The sequence below is a fragment of the Silurus aristotelis genome (genome assembly GCF_946808225.1).
Source record: "Silurus aristotelis genome assembly, chromosome: 25".
Taxonomy (NCBI): domain Eukaryota; kingdom Metazoa; phylum Chordata; class Actinopteri; order Siluriformes; family Siluridae; genus Silurus; species Silurus aristotelis.
This window is the reverse complement of record NC_139598.1, coordinates 2358759-2381258: the sequence shown is the minus strand read 5'-3', so window position 1 is coordinate 2381258 and position 22500 is coordinate 2358759. Positions and strand designations below refer to the sequence as shown.

Sequence of the window (22500 nt, the reverse complement as noted above, 5' to 3'; positions counted from 1 at the left end):
ACGCCCGAAGTAAACATGTCAAAACTTAAGTGTGAATATTTTGTGTGAGCACCATCATGATGTAGCACTGCCTTAATCCTCCTGTGTATGGAATTCACAATGTTGCTGGGATCCTCTTCCACTCCTCTATAGTGACATCTTTCCAGTACCAGCAGCACTCATGCAGCCCCAGACCATGATGCTGCCACCACCATGCTTAACTGTAGGCAAGACACAATTTTCTTGGTACTCCTCAATAGCGTGTCACCACACATGCTGGACACTATCTGAGCCAAAGAAGTTTATCTTAATCTCATCAGACCACAGGACATGGTTCCAGCAATTCATGCTCTTGGACAGATTGTAAACTCACTCTTGTTGCCAGTTATTTAGACAATAATGGCTGTATGTTGAGTTATTTTAAGGACGGAGGATGTGTGTGCATGTGTGTGTGTGTGTGTGTGTGTGTGTGTGTGTGTGTGTGTGTGTGTTTAGAGGAATTAAATAAAAATGTGAAAAAATCTATTTATTGAAGAACACTGTGCTTTTTGTCCATATGGGGTTACATTTAATTGCTGTGGGTTCGTAAAAAATGGGTTCCTGTTTAAAAGTTTAAAAGAATTGTACCATCATCAAACTCTTGAAATTACATAATTAAAATAAATAATATAATATAATATAATATAATATAATATAATATAATATAATATAATATAATATAATATAATATAATATATAATCTTAATATAAAACATCCATTTAATATTAATTATTGCTAATGCCAATCATTTAAAGCGAATACAGTTACAATTTACACTAACAAGCGTTTTTCAACTCCAGAAGACCTCCTGTCCTCCACTGTCACATTCCACATGTTGTGTCCTTTACTAATACTGGGTTTCCACCAACAGAGGTCCTCATTGCTTTAAAGCCAGTGCTGACGAAGACTGGAGTAAATTCATCCAGACGACAAAATGATCCTGATCCAAGCTTCTGATCATTATGGATCACAATATATAAAAATATATATCTAGGAAAATGTTCCACTAGATTTTGTGGAGGTTTGTGGAGATTCATTCAGGTACAAGTGTGTTAGTAAAGTCATGTGCTGATGTGGGGAGGAGGCCTGGGGTGCAGTCAGTGTGAAAAAATTCATTGTTTAATACGGTTGGAGCTCGACAGCAGGAGATCTTCAACTCCAAACCATGTGTGGTAGCAATCTTTCTCATTCTTTTGCTCTTTTAAACATGTGATTCGATAGAACATGTGAACGAATACAGTGTCTTCTTTTTCAAACATTTATTAAAACAAAAAACAACTGAAAATATGTTGCATGTTACACATCTACTGTAAGATGAGCATAGAAATGAGAACGAGTGCTACCACACACTGAGTCAAAACACTGTGTCGCTTTAATCTTAATATCTTCAAACTGAAATCCTAACGAAACTTCTTCTTCTTCTACTTTCGGCTGCTCCCATTAGGGGTCACCACAGCGTAACATCTGTCTCCATACCCCCACTGTCCTATACATCTGCCTCTTTCAAAACAGTTACCTGCATTTCTTTCTTCCCCACATCCATAAACCTCCTCCTTGGCTTTCCTCTTTTCCTCCCTCATGGCGGCTCCATCCTCATTCAGCATTCTTCTCCTGATATACCCCATCTCAAAACCTCTCTAACTTTGTCCCCAAAATGTCCTACATGTGCTGTCCCTCAAATAAACTCATTTCTAATCCTGTCCTCTTCTCTCCAGCACGTACCTCCACCTCTCCAGGTTCTTCTCAACCTGCTCACTACTCTCACCACAAATCACAATATCATCCGCAAACATCATAGTCCTTGGAAACTCCTGTCTGACCTCATCCATCAACCTGTCCATCACCACTGCAAACAGGAAAGGACTCAGAGCCGATCCTTGATGCAGTTCCACCTTCACCTCAAACCAGTCTTTCGTTCCTACTGCACACTTCACTGCTGTCACACTGTCCTCATACATGTCCTGCACCACCCTCACATACTTCTCTGACACACCAGACTTCCTCATACAATACCACAACTCCTCTCTCCACCCTGTCGTACGCTTTCTCTAAATCCACAAACACACAATGCAATTCCTTCTGTCCTTCTCTATACCATTCCATTCTCTTCTTCTTCACCTCCAAAACCATCCTACAGACCACCATCTGATGTTGTTTAGCTACACTGTCCTCTGCCAACACCTTACAGTCTCCAATCTCCTTTAGGTGGCATCTCCTACATAGAACATAGTCCACCTGTGTGCACCTTCCTCCACTCTTATACATCACCCTATGCTCCTCCTTTTTCTTAAAATAAGTTTTCACCACTGCCATTTCCATACTTTTAACAAAATAAAAAAAAAAAAAACCTTGAAATTTGTGGTAATATTTTAAAGAAGAACCACATATGGGTAAAAAAAAAGTCAGGTGATACTTTTTTCCCACTAACAGGTGCCATGATAAAGAGCTCATCAATGTTTTTCACTTCACCGCTCATAATGTTATAATGTCATAATCTTATGCCTGATCAGTGTATCTTACCTGCAAAGTGCAGCTTTTAGTGAAGATCTTTATGTATGAACAGATATTTTATTAAAATGCAAAGTGCAAGAAAAGGCTGAGTTTTTTATAAACGATCATTAGCAGTGTGTAAAGCCGTGGGTTTGCACTGTGGGAGTGAGAAAGTGGACCAAATTCAGACTTCATTAGTGAGCAGATCTGGGAACATATACATACACACACACACACACACACACACACACACACACACACACACACACACACACACACACACACACACACACACACACTCCATTTGAGTCAAACTCTGAAAGGGGGTGGAGTCGGTTAAAGGAGAGGGAAAAACTTTTTTTGTGTTAGAAAATTCTTAGATAGTAGAGAGCAGTGAGAATTACAAACTGCTAATTTAATTAGAACTACTTATATATCAGGCCACACACACACACACACACACACACACACACACACACACACACACACACACACACACACACACACACACACACCAGAATATGGTATACTATATGTTTATGTGAATCAGCTTTTTCTACCTTTTTTTTCCAGAAATTATAATGTGTATATGCATCTATGTGTGTGTGTGTGTGTGTGTGTGTGTGTGTGTGTGTGTGTGTTATACATTATTTTTGGCTAACGGTATACTATAATAGAATCGCTGACCAGCACATTGCAAGCACAGGTGTAAAGATAGATGAATATGGGTTTCATAGGGAGTGTTCAAAGTGTCTCAGCCTACACACACACACACACACACACACACACACACACACACACACACACACACACACACACACACACACACACACACACACACACACAGGACTCTGAGTGCGAGTTTACACTTACATTCCGTTTGACATTAATATGTAAAATAAGAATAAAGCAGGTTGCAAATAATTACTGAAAATTACAACCTATAATTACGGCTGTTATCAACTATGTGTTACAGGGAATATAATCAACCCCCCGTCCCCCCTCCCCCCAGCCATACAATTTCTCTCTCTCTCTCTCTCTCTCTCTCTCTCTCTCTCTCTCTCTCTCTCTCTCTCTCTCTCTCTCTCTTTCTCTCTCTCTCTCTCTATCTCTCTCTCTCTCTCTCTCTCTCTCTCTCTCTCACACACACACACACACACACACACACACACACACACACACACACACACACACACACACACACACCATCATTTACATATCATCTCCAGCCATCTGCTGTAAATGATGAGTAATTAACTGGCCGCCTTTGTCTTTCTCTCGCTCCTGCGCTCACGTGGACAGACTTTTAAGGGAATATATTTAACTGAGGTAATGAGCTGGAGGAACTGATGGAGGAGGGGATAAAAAGAGGAAGGAACGAAGGAAGGAAGGGAGACATAAAGAAGGCAAAAAATGAATAGATTGAAGAACAGACGTGTTTCTGGATGATGCTGGGTTTTGATGATGGACAGGATACATGATGGGTTACAAAGTAAACGTGGGAGGAAACACATCTGTGTGTGTGTGTGTGTGTGTGTGTGTGTGTGTGTGTGTGTGTAAAAGAGAGCATGAAAGCCTAACACTAAGGTCAGGACCCATGCTGCGACTGGAGCATATTTTTTCTCCAATAGCTCCAGGAGATAAAGCGAGATCAACTGTGAAATGAGAATCAAAAGAAATAGCCTGATGTGTAATTGCTGCCTATCTGTAGATTGTGTGTGTGTGTGTGTGTGTGTGTGTGTGTGTGTATGTCTGTGTGTGTGTGAATACTTTGTAATCAAACCTCAAAAAAAAATTACTTACTTATAACTTTGGCATTGAAGATGTGCAGCAGTGCCTTCAGCAAAGAACTAGAGGAAACCAGAGGGTCTCGGTGGGGGTTACTGTCTGGAGACGTTTGGCCAGAAATGGTCTTCATGGAAAAATTGCAGCCCAAAAGCCATACCTCTGACATAGAAACAAGGCTATGAGACTCAGCTATGCATGAAAGCACAGGAACTAGGGAGCAGGTGCTCTGGACTGAAGAGTCAAAATCTAAAATATAGCTGTAGTAGTTTGAAGGTGTGCTAAAGAGCAGAACAGCGGCACATTCATCAGTGTCTATTTGCAAGCGTCCAACATGCACATAGTTTTGGAAGGAACTCAGCAGGTAGGTTGTTGGATAGTTCACAGATAGTTCAATTTTATTTCTTTGGTTCAGGCAGACAGCAAATCATCAATTTGCTTAAAAGAATTATGACTTAGCCACGTAGCCTCTTTTACACACACGCCTTTGAGGCGCAAAATTATTATTATTTTTTAATTAAACCAGATGTTCTTTTTCTGGTTGTGTCTGCAGGAAGCTGCAGCTCTGCCTCTGCCATGTTAATCTGTATTCTATGTGACTCTCAGGACACGCCTGCGCTCGGGAAACTGTTTAATAAGGAGGAATCGATCTAAATAGTATTGATCTAATATTATTTCTGAATAATGAAAGTGAAAAAAAGACTTTTTTTAACCGTTGCATCACATCGTTACTTTTTATGCCGATGCACTGATGCAAATTGGTGACTTTTACCATCCCTAATATATACACTTTTCTGTAAAACAGACAATATTCCGTGTAGAGAATTTGTTCAGTTGCAACATGATGCAGTATGAAACACAAGAGCGTGAGAAGATTATAGTTTTGGTGTACAGCGCTGCCTCTCATCCTCTTCAGCCATTTTTATCCTGCACAGCATGTAGAACCATGTCCACTGCTTTTCCCATGTATGTGTGTGTGTGTGTTGTTCTACAGTGTGTGTGTGTGTGTGTGCGTGTGTCTCGAGGACTGTCGACTTTAGTATTCGATGGACGCGGTCTCAGTCCTTCTGTCTCTGCATGGAGCTCACAGCAGGAAGCGAGCAAACAAACAAACACTCTAATACAAGCGACGCCCAGCGAACAAACAGAGCGACTCGGTGGCGTAATTGCTGTGATTAAGCGATAAAGAGCGAGTCGGGGTGAGGGGACGACCCTCAGCGCTGACCTTAAAAACGTGCGCTAAACCTCTCGTGGGCTTCTGATGTCCTCACAAAGCAGCCACCGGAAAGCTGGAGGATCACACGTCAGATATCGTATCAAAGTCCAGAAGGTAAATTTTTTTTACTGGGTTCTGCTTTGTGAGCTTTGACACACAGCGTGGAGTCGCACACTCATAGCAATGACAAGGTTCTGAACCATACGGCTGTTTATCACTTCTACAGTGAGAACAAATTCACAGGGACTTGTGTGATGGAAGCTCAGCGGTGTGTACTGTAGCTTTCCAAAACCTAAGCAATGAATATTAGGGTTATAATGAGCTCAGTCATGGTGGTTATAGTGACCACCACCACCTCCACCACCACCTCCACCACCACCACCACCACCACCACCTCCACCACCACCACCACCACCACCACCACTTTACAGAGAAGCTGTAAGTTTGTTCCTTATCATTGTAAGTTGTGGAGAGGAAAACTCCCTGAGAAGGAAAAAGGGCAAGGGAAATAATAAAAAAAAAAAAAAAAAAAAAAAAAAAAAATAATAATAATAAATAAATAAATAAATAAGAATAAGAAACACCACAATCCATGATTTGAGTCTAAAGCGAGTTGTGCACTTTCGCAGCAAAAATCTTCGTGAATTAAATGCATGTCATCATAACGTGAAATCGCAAATGCAGATTCAGAATTCACACAGCGAGCGCACGCATTGATTAATTTCCGTTTCGCTTTCAGCCGGACTCTGCATCACTGGCGTCTGTCTCGTCCGTCTCCATCTTTCCTTCATGTGAGTTTAGCAAGTTTGTTCTCCACCCAACAATCAGTGCGGGAGTTTCCAGTGTGCAATTTTTTCCCCATACATTATTTTTATTGAATTAGTTTTTACTCAGTAATGGATATGATTTAAAGTGTAACTGTAGAACAATACTTGAAACAAAACATACTTAAATAAAAGTCAAATTAAAGATATAAAAAAAAGTACACAAAAAAAAATACTGAATTACCAGTAGATGTGCAAAACCACAGCTACTTGATTTGGTTTAAGACCATGAGTTGTGGTTTTCTCATGCCTTCACGCTGCCCAGAAGCCCCTTCTCCATCTGACATCCACCATAATCCTGCCTCTGAATTATTGAGAGGAGCGAAGCAGCAGCAGCAGCAGCAGCAGAAGCAGCGGCTCGGTCTCTGATTATCCTGCGATCGATACGCCTCGCCCGCCTCGCTATCACATCAAACAAGCGGGGGATATCGATTGCACCAATCACTCACGCTTTCTTTCTTTCCTTCTTTCTTCCTCTCTTAAGGTGCTTTATTAGCATCTCTACTCTCTGCTCTCTCTCCTCTCTCCAGCACACAGCCGCCATGTTGCTGCTAAGCTCTGAAACATGATGTAATGCACACAGACATGCTCCTGCACACTGAAAGTCAAATGGGAGAGAAAAAAAAAGATGCAACTTTTGAAAAGTGGAGCGAGAGGCGCAAAATAAACCAAAACATCACATTTACAGAGGTCCGATTCGGTGGAGCGACGGTTCGTAGCAGACGGAAATCTCACGTGAGCTTTTTTTTTAATTTTTTTTATTGATTTTACTTTTCAATTACGTAGTGAAAGGTAAATCACAGCGATGCTTCAGAATGAGCCGAAGAAAATACAAATTGAGGGCCTGTAAACACCCAATTACAGCTGCGATTGAACGCTGCACAGGCGCGCGACTCAGTGCAATGCAGGACTGTTATTACTCAAATGGAATTGAATGGATTGTGTGTGTGTGTGTGTGTGTGTGTGTGTGTGTGTGTGTAGCTTAAGCCATGACTTGATCCATCTTTAGAATATGTAAAAGTGGCTCACTGAAGCCAAACTAAACAGATATTTTGTGCAACAAAAATTAAGGTTGTACATGCTTTTAGAAGCAATTTGCCACTAAATCTATTTGTATCCATCTTGAAATAACGTTTCAGTTTTTCCTGGTTCCCATGTTGGTAAAGTTTCTAATCAATGATTAAAATATTACTGTGGATGAAGCAGTTTCTTAAAATGCACATAAAACTCATCCAGATTTCCTGATGTACACACAGACACGGTTTCATAGCTGCACTACAGCAATACTAGTGATAGTAATAATAGAAGTCTCCACAGAGGATCATCCGTCTTTACACCCCCTGTCTCCTCTACATCTGCCTCTTTCAAACCAACTACCTGCATGTCTTCCATCACCACAACCATAAACCTCCTCCTTGATCTTCCTTTTTTCCTTCTTTCCTGGTGGCTCCATCCTCAGCATTCTCCTACTGATATACCCCATGTCCCTCCTCTGCACATGTCCAGGCTCTTCTCAACCTGCTCCCTACTCTCACCACAAATCACAATATCATCCGCAAACATCATAGTCCATGGTGACTCCTGTCTGACCTCGTCCTTCAACCTGTCCATCACCACTGCAAACAGGAAAGGGCTCAATGCTGATCCTTGATGCAGTTCCTCCTCCACCTTAAACCAGTCTGTCGTTCCTCCTGCACACTCCACTGCTGTCACACATGCATGTCCTGCACCACCCTCGTATACTTCTCTGACACACCTGACTTCCTCCTACAATAAGTAGTTGCAGCATTAATATTGGCATTTCTTCTACTATATATTCTATTGTATATTAGTAGAAGCAGTAGTACTAGTAATATAAGTAGTAGTAGTAAAAGTAATAGCAATAACAGTAGTAATAGTAGTAGCAGTAATAATAATAGCAGTAATACTACTAGAAGCAGTAGTTATTGTAGTGATAGAAGTAACAGTACTAAAGACATAAGTAATAGTGCTAGAAGTAGTAATTACATTAGTTATTTATAAATTAATTAGTACTAGAAGCATTAGTTATAGTAGTATTTATATTAGTACTAGAAGCAGTAGTATTAGTAACATAAAAGCCGTAATAGTAGAAATGGTAATATAAGTAGTAACAGTGCTAAAAGTACTAGCAACAATAGTAGTAGTAATAGAAGCAGTATGAATCATAGTTTTATAAGTAATAGCAGTAACAGTAATATTACTGGAAGTAGTAGTTATTGTGGTAAAAGTAATAAATGTATTAATAATAATAGTAGTAATAAAAACAGTAGTAACAGTACTAAAAGCAGTAGTAATAGTGCAAGAAGTAATAGTTATACTAGTAGTAATAATATTAGTAATAGTTATAGTACTAGTAACAGTAGTTATAGCAATAATAATAGTAGTGATATTAATAGTAGCAGTAATAGTATAAGAAAGTATAGTCATAGTAATAGCAGTAATAGAAGCAGTAGTTATAATTGTAGTACGACTATTAGAAGCAGAAGTAATAGAAGTAGTAATAATAGTCATAATAGGAGAAGTAATATTACTAGAAGCAGTAGCACTAGTAATAAACACAGTAGTAATAGTAGTAGAAACAGTTGTTTAATGGATGTGAGAAAACAACATACACACTATAAATATGTTCATATATGAAATATTCATGCACATCATACACGTGTAGATGCTGGCGTGATTATATTAAGAGGCATTACAAAATCCTGAACAAGCTGTTGTGCGAAAGCTGTACGAGTCTCACACTTCAGAATCCACTTCTCTTTCTCTCTCTCTCTCTCTCTCTCTCTCTCTCTCTCTCTCTCTCTCTCTCTCTCTCTCTCTCTCTCTCTAGCATTTGTTTGAGAGGGGGTGATTGCATAACAGCACTTTGGGTTCCCTCTAACTCCAAATGACAGAAAGAAAACCTCACTTTCCTGTTACATAAAAGCAGAGCAGGAGCGCAGCACACAGGGTGCACGGAAATAAAGTTTATTGAAATAAATTAAATAAATAGTAACAGCTCCATCGTGAGATCCTGTGGGTGGACCGGGAAACTCAGTGCTACGTGGATCTACAGGGTAACAGAACTCTATATGAACTTATATAAACAGTATAAAGATTCATTCGAGGATTATTTATTTGTGATTGTGCTACAAATGATGGAGGCGGTAACCACGCTGGGGTTTATATAGACCTTTATTTATAGATACATGCATACTTGAAAATCAGCAAGGCCTGGGGAAAGACAGAAAGAGACGTTCAAAGGTCTTCATTTCACTGAAAAAAAAAAAAAAAAGAAAAAGAAAAAAAATACTATTTAAAATGCATTATCTGTGGGCACAGGATTCCTGGAGTCATATGGTCAGAAGGTGCTGAATTTTCTAACAGTAACTCCATAACAGAGACATACACGTTGGATTCTTCATATAAACAGATACGATTTATTTAAATCTGTAGTGATATTTTGATGTTTCCTGAAGTCACATGGAAGGAGTCTCCAGAGGCAGTGCTTTATAGCATCAAGTTTCTTTTTTTTATCCAGTTTTTTAGTCACTTGAGCAGCTGCTATAATGTAAGAGATTTCAGGAACTGACTTGTTTCAGTGATGTTCCACAACACTCCATTTAACTATAAGTTTAGACAGTTACGGAATAAAAAATGTAATGTTGCATGACAAGTGTTTTTTTAAACATATATTTCAGCTCTGATTTGTGACGTATTTATTTTCTGCTCTAAGGCATAAATGCATACAGACAGACAGACACAGATATAAAGACAGACAGACACTCAGACAGAAAAGCAGATGGGTAAACATTTACAGACATACACCCACAGACATACAGACAGCGAGACCAACAGACATATAGACAGGCACAGACACAGGGAGACAGACAGACAGACAGACAGACAGACAGACAGACAGACAGACAGACACAGGTAAAGCTCACGAGATCCCGTCAGAACTCCACTTCTGCAGTCATTTTCACTTCTTACCAGATGGTGGCAGTGTTCTCACTAATCCTGGCCGATCTGTCGACCGCCATTTCTCTTTATAGAACTGTAATAAATCACACACACACACACACACACACACACACACACACACACACACACACACACACACACACACACACACACACACACAAAGAGGTACATACGTGCAGAAAGAATGAAGGAAACTTAGTGGCTGCCAAGCTGAACGCCAACCAACGCTTCAGAGTGTGTTTAAAGCTCTGATTGGTTCTAAGCAGTTAAAATACCCTATTATGAGAAGTCGTTATGAAGAATCCCAATATTTTCACACTTTGTTTTTTTTTTTTAGAGTAGCTCCTGGTGAAGGAATGAAAATATAGCCATTTTATGCTGCAAAAGCAAATAGAATAGCAGTCGCAGTTCCATCTATACTCAAGACCAGAAGCTTCAATAATAAACAAATTATCTTAATAACTTCATAAAATCTGATAATATAAACTATTACTCAAATCAGACTAATTATTTTCCCCTACGCTGCTTTTCCTGGTCTTAAAATGAGTTTGCTTTGTTCCCTGTTTTGTTTTAAGTAGCCAAGGCGAACCTGTTTCATAGCAAAATCATTATCGAACCATGAAGACGGATTTGGACTGTAATTATTACACACAGTCTGGGATAATAACTCGGGGCTGCAATTGCCATGAAGTGTTTTGCACTCAAGTGTCCATCAGTGAACAGCTGATAACCTCAACTATGATGGAACTATAATGAATAGACATTCGGTGTTAAAGATTTTGAGTTTGGTTCCTCTTAAGGTTCCTCTTGAAGTTCCTTCATCAGATCACAGTGTTTCTTTGACGCAGAGGCCACTGGCTCACTCACTATAGTCACTAATTTATTCAATATAAATCAATTCAATTTAGTTTTATTTCTATAGCGTTTTCACTTATATTTAAATTGATGTGAATTTATTCTGAACAGCAGGAAAAACTTCCTTATATGTTATGAAGAAGAAACGTTGAGAGGAACCAGACTCAAATAAAGGAACCATCCTCATCAAGAGTGTGATTATAAATCATTAAAACATTACAAACATCGGAGAGTGTGTGATTATCAGTAATGTGCTTTCTTATACAGTCAGTGAGAGTTGTGGAACCAGGAGCTTCTGAGCAGCTCATAAAATATCTCAACATCTGAGATCATTATAGATTCAACACCAATTTCTCCATGGCGGAGTCTTTAAATGTTCAGTGATGGAGAAACAGCAGATGTAGAAGGTTATTTTAAGTAGCAATTAAGAGGTTGCTTATCCTCAAAGTCCAAAAGTGGAATCCATCTGGAGCTGGCACAACCTTTAGATGCCTCTGGATTGGTAGAGAAGCAGTGGAGAAGAATTAGCATCGCTGCTTTTCAAAATATTAACAAGCACAAAATGATCATGTGCTTTTAATCAGATGTGGTTTATTTATGCCATAAAAATATTTAGTCGTGATTTATTTCTATAAAGAAAAATGTCTAAGTGATAAACAAATAAAATTAAATCAAATTATTAGTAATTAAATGCGTCACACAGTGAAAAAATAAACGAGATTAATTGATTTCATATAGATTCTATTTTTTAAAACCATATCAAGAGCCAAACTTGATTTTGTATAACATTTATAAACTTTTAATTTCACTAGTTTTGCATTCAAGTGCTGAACATTGCTGGATCGGAAAATCTGGCTGGATCTGATTGTGTCCGATAATGATCGGGCGTTTCAGGGTCGATATCTGCCCCTACTACAAAATTGTATGGAGCTGCAGTGGTGCAGCCACACACACACACACAGAATATCAGCACCACACACATCAGCAGTCAGGAGGAAAAAGCAAGACTTCAGCTCCACCCTTGAGCGTGACTTTCACTGTTAAAAATAAATCTGTATGAGGAGGCCATACTGAATCTCCAGGCTGTGTTCAGTTCTGCTGTTTCTGTTCAGCACTATTTCATCCAATCATCATCCACTGAGCTCTACTCCATCCAATCACTATCTACTTTTCAGCTATACTCCGTCCAATCACCATCCACTTCCCAGCTCTACACCATCCAATCACCATCTACTTCTCATATCTACACCATCCAATCACCAGCCACTTCTCAACACTACTCATCCAATCAACCTTTTACTTCCCAGCTCTACACCATGCAATCGCCATCCACGTCTCAGATCTACTCCATCCAATCACCATCTACTTCTCATATCTACTCCATCCAATCACCATCTACTTCTCATATCTACACCATCCAATCACCATCTACTTCTCATATCTACACCATCCAATCACCATCTACTTCTCATATCTACACCATCCAATCACCATCTACTTCTCAGCTCTACTCGGTCAAATTACCATCTACTTCTCAGCTCTACTGGTTTTGAATAGGTGTGTTCGCACTTTGTGTCCTGCTCAGTGTCACCTGCTTGCTTGAGTTCATACGTTTTTTGGACAGTTGTCAATGTCTGAACTCTGTGTTTTGGTTCTGCGCTTCATCGCTCCACTGGTGTGGATCTACTTCTTACTCTACTCATTAAAGAACTTTATAATATTCTAGTCTGTGTCACCTCTCTCTCTTTACCTCTCTCTCTCTCTCTCTCTCTCTCTCTCTCTCTCTCTCTCTCTCTCTCTCTCTCTCGCTCTCTCTCTCTCTCTCTCTCTCCCTCTCTCCCTCTCTCTTCTCTCGCTCTCTTTTTCTTTCTCTCTCTCTCTCTCTCTCTCTCTCTCTCTCTCTCTCTCTCTCTCTCTCGCTCTCTCTCTCTCTCTCCCTCTCTCTCCTCTCGCTCTCTTTCTCTTTCTCTCTCTCTCTCTCTCTCTCTCTCTCTCTCTCTCTCTCTCTCTCTCTCTCTCTCTTTCTTTCTTTCTCCCTTTCTCTCTCTCACATACACACACACACACACACACACAGACACACACACACACACACACACACACACACACGCACACACACTCTGATTCAATCTTATATCAATAGAGCCTCCCAAAATACACGGTTTACAGCAGTATTACTGTATTAGCTGGTGTGAGCAGAGCAATGGTCTGTATTAGCAATATATTACTCACGAGTGTGTGTGTGTGTGCGTGTGTGTGTGTGTGTGTGTGTGTGTGTGTGTGTGTGTGAGATTCAACATTAAAAATCATTGAGGTAGAGAAGCAGTTTATAGAAGATTCAAAATGTACAGTAAAGTGTGTTGAGAGAGTGAGTGTGTAAGTGTATGTGTGTGAATGTGTAAATGTGTGTGTGTGTGTGTGTGTGTGTGTGTGTGTGTGTGTGTGTGTGTGTGTGTGTGTGCGCATATTTTGATAAAGAATTGTTTATTGGATTTAGCCATTCTTTCTGAGCAGTGTGTGCTGGAGGGGACGTTTTCAGCACTCATGGACAACACAGGCATCTCACTCACACACACACACACACACACACACACACACACACACACACACACACACACACACACACACACACACACACACACACACCCCCCCTCCTAACCACCCCAAAGGCACTCTGACTTAAAAATGTAAAAGTGAATGTGTGTGTGTGTGTGTGTGTGTGTGTGTGTGTGTGTGTGTGTGTATGAGACTATGATGGATAATAATGTGCATCTGGACATCTGTCTGCACATCTGGTCTACTGTATTTGTGCTTCAGCATTCGAGACAATCAGTCAGATTGGTTTAATCTCAGAGATCAGTGGGAGTTTTATCTCAAATCAGCAAAAAACACACACACACACACACACACACACACACACACACACTTATAGAGTATACATATTTAAAGAGGTAGCAGTGTATAAAAGTAAAACTGATTCTGAACCTGACAGCAGTGAAGCTCTGTGCAGATTAATGATGGAGGATCCGAAAGGTTTTTTCCTCCATGTCTGCCTCCTGCCTCCTCCTGTACCATCTGAAATCTAAAACTAACAGTGTTGGGTCGTGCATTTCACCCCTAGACCTTCAGTGATGTCGTACCTGAATCAGTCCACCTCTTAATACCATCATTATATCGCCTCATTTATAGAAACCATCACTATTGTAGAGAACCACAGTGTAACAGAATAAATACCATAAAGCAGGAAACCCAACGAACAAAATTCAACACGTCTGCTTTCACTGTAGCCACAGCTGCATAACCCGCATACATCATCTCTAGCACATGCATCGATATTCACCTCATAAAATCACCCCTAACATTTTTTGCCATTTTTTTTGTGCATTACAGTTTTCCTGGGGATGTGAAATTAAGGCAAATTGTGTGTTTTTGTGCAAATTCCACAGCAAAAGTATAAATAACTCCAGAGGTGGAAACACACTTACGTTAAAGTACGGATCATTTTGTTTTAAGTAAAGAAGTTTGGGCTCTGACATTTACTTAAGTAAAAAGTAGCCATTACTGCTAACTGTTTTAGTGTCATGCTGGAAACTGAACCTCACATCATTAATATTAAAGCTGTCAATCCATTCAAATATATAATCGCATGATTGTCGTTAGTTAACTCGTGATTAATCGCAACTTAATCGCACATTTTTATCTGTTTTAAAAAATGCTCCTTAAAGGAATACTTTTTAACGTATAACATTATATCAGAAATATGGAGGTCCGTTGTGCTGTTTGTGTTTATCCACTACGAGAATGTTGACCTGTAAAGGACCTTCCTGTTACAATCGAAATACTAACAGACTTGAACAGGTGAGTTACTACAGGCTTGTGTAGGTCAAGGTCAATGCCTTCTGACCAATCAGAATCGAGAATATTAGCGCTGGCCAATAGTTAAAAACTCTGGCGTATCTTCACTCAACGTCCTCGTCTTCACTCCGACGCGGCCGCTATGAACTGCCTCTGCGTGAAAACATAACCCGTCGGAACAGAAAGAGCGTACAGGTTGTCGTGAAAACGGGTATCGTTACGATAATTAGCCAGGCCTGAATGTTCATTTTCATCCAGAAACAGTGTAAATGCATCGCTTGGACGCTTTTGGAAAACTTTCTGAAAGTTAATATCACACACACACACACACACACTGATGAACGTGTGTGATACCTTGTCATTACGCTGCCGTATTCCCTAATTTGCCGACCTTCCCGTCAGTGTGTAAATCTGACCTCGTCGTATTAGCGCCGCTCCCAAATACCACGCCAGCTGATTGAATAAATATCAGCATCTTGAAGGGAAAAAAAGCGAAAAAGTCTTGCTGAAGTTGGTCTTGCTCATAGGTTTGGGTCTGGACTTCTTTCCGTAAAGTACAGGGTGGCAAAGCGAAACTGGAAATTCTGGAATGAGAAGTGTTTGAACCTGGGATGTCGGAGATTGTTCGGAACCAGCCCGAGCTCGTTTCGAACCCCTTGCCATTAGTTATAATGGAGCAGTGGAGTGGAGCACAAAACCGTCGTCTCGTATAAGTGTGACAGCAACTAACTATTATTTTGATAATTAATTAATCTGACAACCCGAAATGGTTTAAAGTTAAATGTCTCCACATCGATTGTGTTGATGGTTTTCTTTGTTAGTAAAATCTTTTTTATTGTTGCTAATAGATTATGTGCATCGCCGCCATACACATCCCTGTCTACGAACTGTTTCTGACGTCTCAGAAGGACTGCATTAAATATAAAGAAGTGATTACGTATGACAGCTTCTGACCAATCAGAGGCGAGAATTTAGCTGCATATTCAATCAATACATTGTTCAAACTTTATTTATGATTTTTTTTTTCATTGTTGCCTCTTTGGTATTCTCGAGAAAGCAGAGTGTTAAAGCAGCAGTCCGGGTGCGGTTCAGGCTGCTAGGGTCAGCGTTTTCTCTCCGAGACGGGAGACATGGCGAATACTAAACACCTGGCCTTCTGCAAGGAGGTCACATGATCGTGACACAGGGCCAGAGCGTCTCTCTCTCTCTCTCTCTCTCTCTCTGTCTCTCTCTCTCTCTCTCGCTCTCTCAGTCTTCCTTTCTGTCCATCTGTCTCTTTCTTTCTTCCTTTGTCTATCTCTTTCTCTCTGTTTGTCTTTCTGTCTGTCTCTTTCAGTCTGTCTCTTTTTCTCTCTCTGTCTTTTTTTTTCTTTCTCTGTGTGTCTGTCTGTCTCTCTCTGTCTGTTTCTTTCTCTTTATGTCTGTCTGTCATTCTATTTGTCTGTATGTGACTCTCAATCTGTCTGTCACTCTGTGTCTGTCTGTCTCTCTGGTAGTCTGTCTGCCTTCTCTCTCCCCTTTCTCTGTCTGTCTGTCTCTCTCTTTCTCTTGGTTGCTTCTGTCTGTCTGTCTTTATTTTTTTCCCCTTCTCTCTGTTGCTTTTGTCTGTCTCTCTCTCTCCTGCATGTTCTTTCTTTCTTTCTTTCTTTCTTTCTTTCTTTCTTTCTTTCTTTCTTTCTTTCTTTCTTTCTTTCTTTTTCTTTTTTGCTCGTTTGCTTTTATTTTATTTTATTTTATTTTATTTTATTTTATTTTATTTTATTTTATTTTATTTTATTTTATTTTATTTTATTTTATTTTATTAGTTGCCTTGACAGGCTGCCGATGGAACGATTGGTTACCAGGTGGTATAAAAAGGTTTCTTATCTATCACCTCTTCTCTCAGCCTGGCTTCCACTACTCTTTCCCATAACTTCATGGTGTGACTAGCACACGATATTGTCATGTGTTATTCCTTACGTATTATTCTACACAATGCATCACAGGTACATCACAAATGGACTCTCATCTTCTAACCATGGACCAAAACAAAAAAGCATTGCATCTTTTCTTTAATTACCCACAAATCCATCGCAATTCCAAGTGGGCTGTTTGAAATTTCCGAATGATTTCACGCCCAGATGGTGAGTAAAACATTTAGTTTGGTAATTGCAGGATTATTGACTTCTTTGTGGACCGCCAACGAACATTTAGAAATCTGGAGAGAGCCTGGGCGAAGCTGATTATTCACCGCTATTAATAGCAACAGATTTCCTCGCCATATGTTTAACGCGAGTGCTATTAGAAATCCTCCAACCAAACTTGTTATAAGAAATCAGCGCTGGCTCACGTCCCCGGCCTTCGTTACTGAGAAGACACATGCGATTGTCCGAAAGCCGTTCATATAACATGGTCCAATTGTATTATTATGGCGTCTGTAGCAGCCGTGTGTGTGTGTAAGCCATATGGGTTGCTGGGATTTAGAATCGTCCATGCATCTGACACTAAGGAAAGCACACATAATGACGCATATATGGTCAAAAGTTTGTGGACACCTGATTGGTGCTTTCTAAACATCCCATTCCACATTTAGTTCCCGTTTGCTGTTATAATAAACTCCATTCTCCAGGGAAGATGTTCCACTAGATTTTGTGGAGATTTGTATTAGATTCATTCAGCCACAAGGGTGTTAGGAAAGTCAGGTCCTGCACTGATGGAGATGAGGTGAGGAGGCCTGAGGTGCAGTCAATGGGGTGCAGTTCATCCCAAATGCTGTTCAATAGGGTTGGAGCTCTACAGCAGGAGACCTTTCACTCCAGCGCATGGAAAGCAGATCTTCATAGAGATGGCTTTGTGCACAGGGGTACTGCCATGCTGGAACATGTTTGGGTCTGAAATAAAGGGAAAATCTTATGCGACTGCATCCAATATAATTGTCTGCCTCCAATTTTGTGATAACAGTTTGGGGAAGAACCTCACATGGCTGGAAGAGTCTCGATACTTTTGCCCATGTGGTGTATATAAACATATCAATGAATCAGTTTATAGAAATCTTTAATGTTGAGGTAAGTAATTAATCATAGTTTTATCCATTTATAGTTAAAATAGTTTAATGTTATAGAGTGCTAACCATAAAGGTCAAGTCAAGTCAAGTCAAGTCTATTTGTATAGCGCTTTTCACAACAGACATTGTCTCAAAGCAGCTTTACAGAAAACAACAGTGAAGGTGAATGGTGTGCGTTTGTCCCTGATGAGCAGCCGTGGCGACAGTGGCAAGGAAAAACTCCCTTAGATGATATGAGGAAGAAACCTTGAGAGGAACCAGACTCAAAGGGGAACCCATCCTCATATGGGTGACATCAAAAGTTTGGTCATAAATCTTTCAACAATACAGAACAATTTGTGATCATCATAGATCCAGCATCAGCTTCTCCATGCCAGGGCCTTTAAACACTCGGCATCTACTTCTCCATGATCATCCATAGGTCCATAATCTTCACGAGGTGGGACGTGACTGGAGCTGGCCAAACCTCAGGAAGCCTCGGGATGGGGAGAGAAAGAGAAGCAGTGGAGAGGAATTAGCGTAGCTGCTGTTCATGATATTAACAGCACAAGTTGATAATGTGCATGTGATCAGATGTTCTGGAGCACAAGGTTGTGATGTGATGTGTGTGATGTGTGTTATGTGTAGGCTTTGCTAAAAAGATATGTTTTTAATCTACACTTAAACTGGGAGAGTGTATCTGAACCCCGAACACTGTCAGGAAGACTATTCCAGAGTTTAGGAGCTAAATGTGAAAATGCTCTACCGCCTTTAGTGGACTTTGCTATTCTAGGAACTACTAGAAGCCCAGAGTTTTGAGATCTCAGGGAGCGTGACGGATTGTAGCGTGTTAAGAGACTGGATAGATACATGGGAGCCAAACCATTTAGTGCTTTATAAGTGAGTAGCAGTAGTTTGTAGTCTATTCGAAACTTAATAGGAAGCCAATGTAGGGACGATAAGATTGGGGTTATATGATCGTATTTTCTTGACCTAGTAAGAACTCTTGCTGCGGCATTCTGAACTAACTGAAGCTTGTTTATTAATGATGCAGGACATCCACCTAGTAATGCATTACAGTAGTCTATTCTAGAGGTCATAAACGCATGGACGAGCTTCTCTGCATCAGATATAGATAACATATTTCTTAGCTTAGAAATATTTCTAATATTTCTTATATTTCTATAATATAAAGGTGGTACAGTAGGTAGAAGGTGGTAGCTCACTGGTCACTGACCTTCCCAACACTTTGGATTGGAAGGTCATCAGTTCAAATTCCATCAAGTTGCAGGGCCCTTGAGAAAGGCCCTTAACCCTCAACTGCTCGGTTGTAAGTCGCTTTCGATAAGTGCGATTGCTAAATGCTATAAATGTAAATGTGAACACTATAGTGGGAGCTGCTGTCATCAGAATGCTCATAAACACCAATATTCTGATCGATCAGAATCCTGAATACACGAGACTCGTTCGTGATCTACAGCCGGATTTGTGATGATCACCTAATGATCTCAAAAATCTAAAGTATGTCATGAAATGGAATTGTGAAATTTACACTGATTGATATCTGACACCAGAATAATTATTAATCTTATTTAATTTCTGCCTTTTGTTTTTCTCTGTGTGTACGTTTGGATGAAGGCCCTTCCTTTCGACAGCTCTGGTTGCTCTGCTCGGCTCTCCTCGGGTCTCCTCAGCTTTCTTCGGCAAACTCGGCCCCGATGTGTGTGTTTGCTCAAGAAAACAGCGAGCGGCAAAAAAAACATCACAATTGAGAAAGAGCCAAATGCCAAAGGATTACAGCTCTGCTGAGCCCTGGAGAAGACTGGCAGTGGAGAGGATGAAGATGAGGAGGTGGAGGAGGGGGAGAAGGAGGAAGAGGCACGTGGGAGGAACTGAAATGAGGATGGGATGAGAAAGAGAGAGAGAGAGACGAGGAAGTGGGGTCATATAGTGCGCTGTCTCCACACGCAGAAACACCTTGTGCTGGGATTTGGCCGATGGTTTCCCAGCACTACGCTGGGATTTTCACCAGAATCGGTGCCATGTGAAACACAAACACATCCAGGAACACCAGCGCTCGCTTGCCAGGGTGAAGGCAAAACTGTTAGATGTTAGCTGTTTGGATTTCACCTTCCGTATTGCTTTAGCTTGTTTAGGCTTCTCTTGCTATGCTGTATAACTGTGACTGTATGTAAAAGGTGAAGCAAGAACAGCAAAAGCATTGAGTTTCAGGATCATTGTACTCATTCAGGTGCATGCAGGACACACACTACACAATGATACTCGAGTCTTCCGAGAGTCAGATTGCTGACACGTATATAAGCCCTGCTGAGAGGGGGGTTTGGAGTGGGGGATTGATTTTTCTGAAACGTATTGAAATATATATAACAGCAATGTATTTAAAATCAATTTCTGTACTGGGATTAGCATCAGGATGCGTGGGAGGTTTTCCCCAGCCGTGCATCTCTCTCAGCTCAGCTTCCTCCATTACAATTCCTGTCGTCAGCTTAGTTGTGGAAAATGGCGGCCGAGGCTGTGAGGAAGACGAGCAGATGGGCGTCAGCGTTCGAGGCACGTGCTCTCAGAGATTAAGATTAAGGCCTCTTTGTTATTAATAGACAGTTTTAATCAGGGTGCCTCCCAGGACGCCTGGTCCCTGTTTCTGGCCGAGATGCAGCGGCGGCCCGATCCGCAGAGGCGCTGCTGAAACGAGCGCTTCAAAGCATGCCACGTTTTTGCCACACATTACACGCATGAGTGCAGCAGGATCCCACCCACCCCGAGAACACTGCACCGGCGCTATCGATCAGGATCGCAGCGTGGACGCCGAATGCAGAGGTATTCACCGGCCGGCCGGAAGCGGTGATGGCATCCGGCAGCATCCACTTTCTCCCCCATCTCTCTCTCTCTCTCTCTCTCTCTCTCTCTCTCTCTCTCTCTCTCTCTCTCTCTCTCTCTCTTTCGGTTGCAGGAAAAGGAAAAACGAGAGCGGATGAATTATTAAGTTGAAAATGATCAATGCCGGGACGTTTTCACATCCGCTGTAATGCACGTCCTCCCATTCAGCCTGGGAGATAAATAGGCACCGGGGGCGGGCTTTACAAAAATTGACAGTGACTTTCCACCTCCCCCCAGTCAGAACCGGTTTGATCCTGATAGCAGGCAGCGTTGCAGCTGGCAATTTCCAGAATAATCTGCAGCTTGGGCCCCCTATCCCCCCCCTCAAAAATCTATATGCACCTCCCCCACAACCTCCCATGAATCCTCAACTCCCTCTACACCTCCTACACATTACCCCTCCCTCTCTTTTTCATCTTTCACTTTTTTAGATCTCTCTCATTCACTCACATGCTCTCTCAATCTTTCTCATCCACTGCTGACCACAACATGCAGATGCAATGATAGCTAGCTAGATAGATAGATGGATAGATGGATAGACGGATAGACAGACAGACAGACAGACAGATAGATAGATAGATAGACAGACAGACAGACAGACAGACAGACAGACAGACAGACAGACAGACAGACAGACAGACAGACAGATAGATAGATAGATAGATAGATAGATAGATAGATAGATAGATAGATAGATAGATAGATAGATAGATAGATAAATAGATGGTGAGATAGATAGATAGATAGATAGATAGATAGATAGATAGATAGATAGATAGATAGATAGATAGATAGATGGATAGATAGATAGATAGATAGATAGATAGATAGATAGATAGATAGATAGATAGATAGATAGATAGATAGACCTGTAAAACGAATGCATCAGACATGAAATAACTGGTCTTAAGAGATCATATTGGCTGAATAAATATAATTTGTATATATTTATATTTCTATCCTATATGAATATAGTCTGTAAATTCAGCGACCTGCAGCAGGAACGACATCATGCGAAAGATAAAAATGATTTGCAGGATCACTGTTCGAACGAAGGCAGGCCACAGATTTCCAGCTCTGCAGTATTCCGGTCATTTCCACGTGATACTTGAGGAACATTTCAGAATGATCAAGCATTAAAAAGCCTTTAGGCTGGGAACAGTTGATTGACGGTTGACCTGGAGCTAGTTTCTTCTTCCATGTGCAATGAGGGAGTCGTGCTCAGTCGTTCTGCTGCGACTCATTACCATGCGTTATTTCATGCAGAGGATCGATAGCAAGCGCTCTGAAGACAATCCTGTCATCTTTTAGAGCATCAGCGGTTCTCCATGCGTGCGGGGAGTGTCGGATGTGAATCCGGCTGCACAGGAAGTTTACCTTTTTTAAAACTTTATGAGGTCATAGCTTTGAGCTAATAGCTCTGATCCATAATGCAGGGAAGTGCAGTGTTGAATTTTTTTTTTCCCTTCATTAATAAACATGAATAATTGTTCTGGTGAAATTGCTTGGCTTTGATGTGAAACAGTGTGGCCTAGAATTTTATGGAAAAACA

At 40.8% G+C, this 22500-nt stretch overlaps 1 long non-coding RNA gene across 1 annotated transcript in view; it reads left to right on the top strand.

Moving 5' to 3' along the window:
• Positions 1 to 6590: 6590 nt before the first annotated feature.
• LOC310719578 overlaps positions 6591 to 22500 on the top strand; it is a 28492-nt gene continuing 12582 nt past the window's right edge. The window contains exons 1-2 of the long non-coding RNA XR_014531515.1: positions 6591 to 7069; positions 19689 to 20888. This is a non-coding gene — a long non-coding RNA (uncharacterized lncRNA). The remainder of the gene's footprint in view (positions 7070 to 19688; positions 20889 to 22500) is intronic.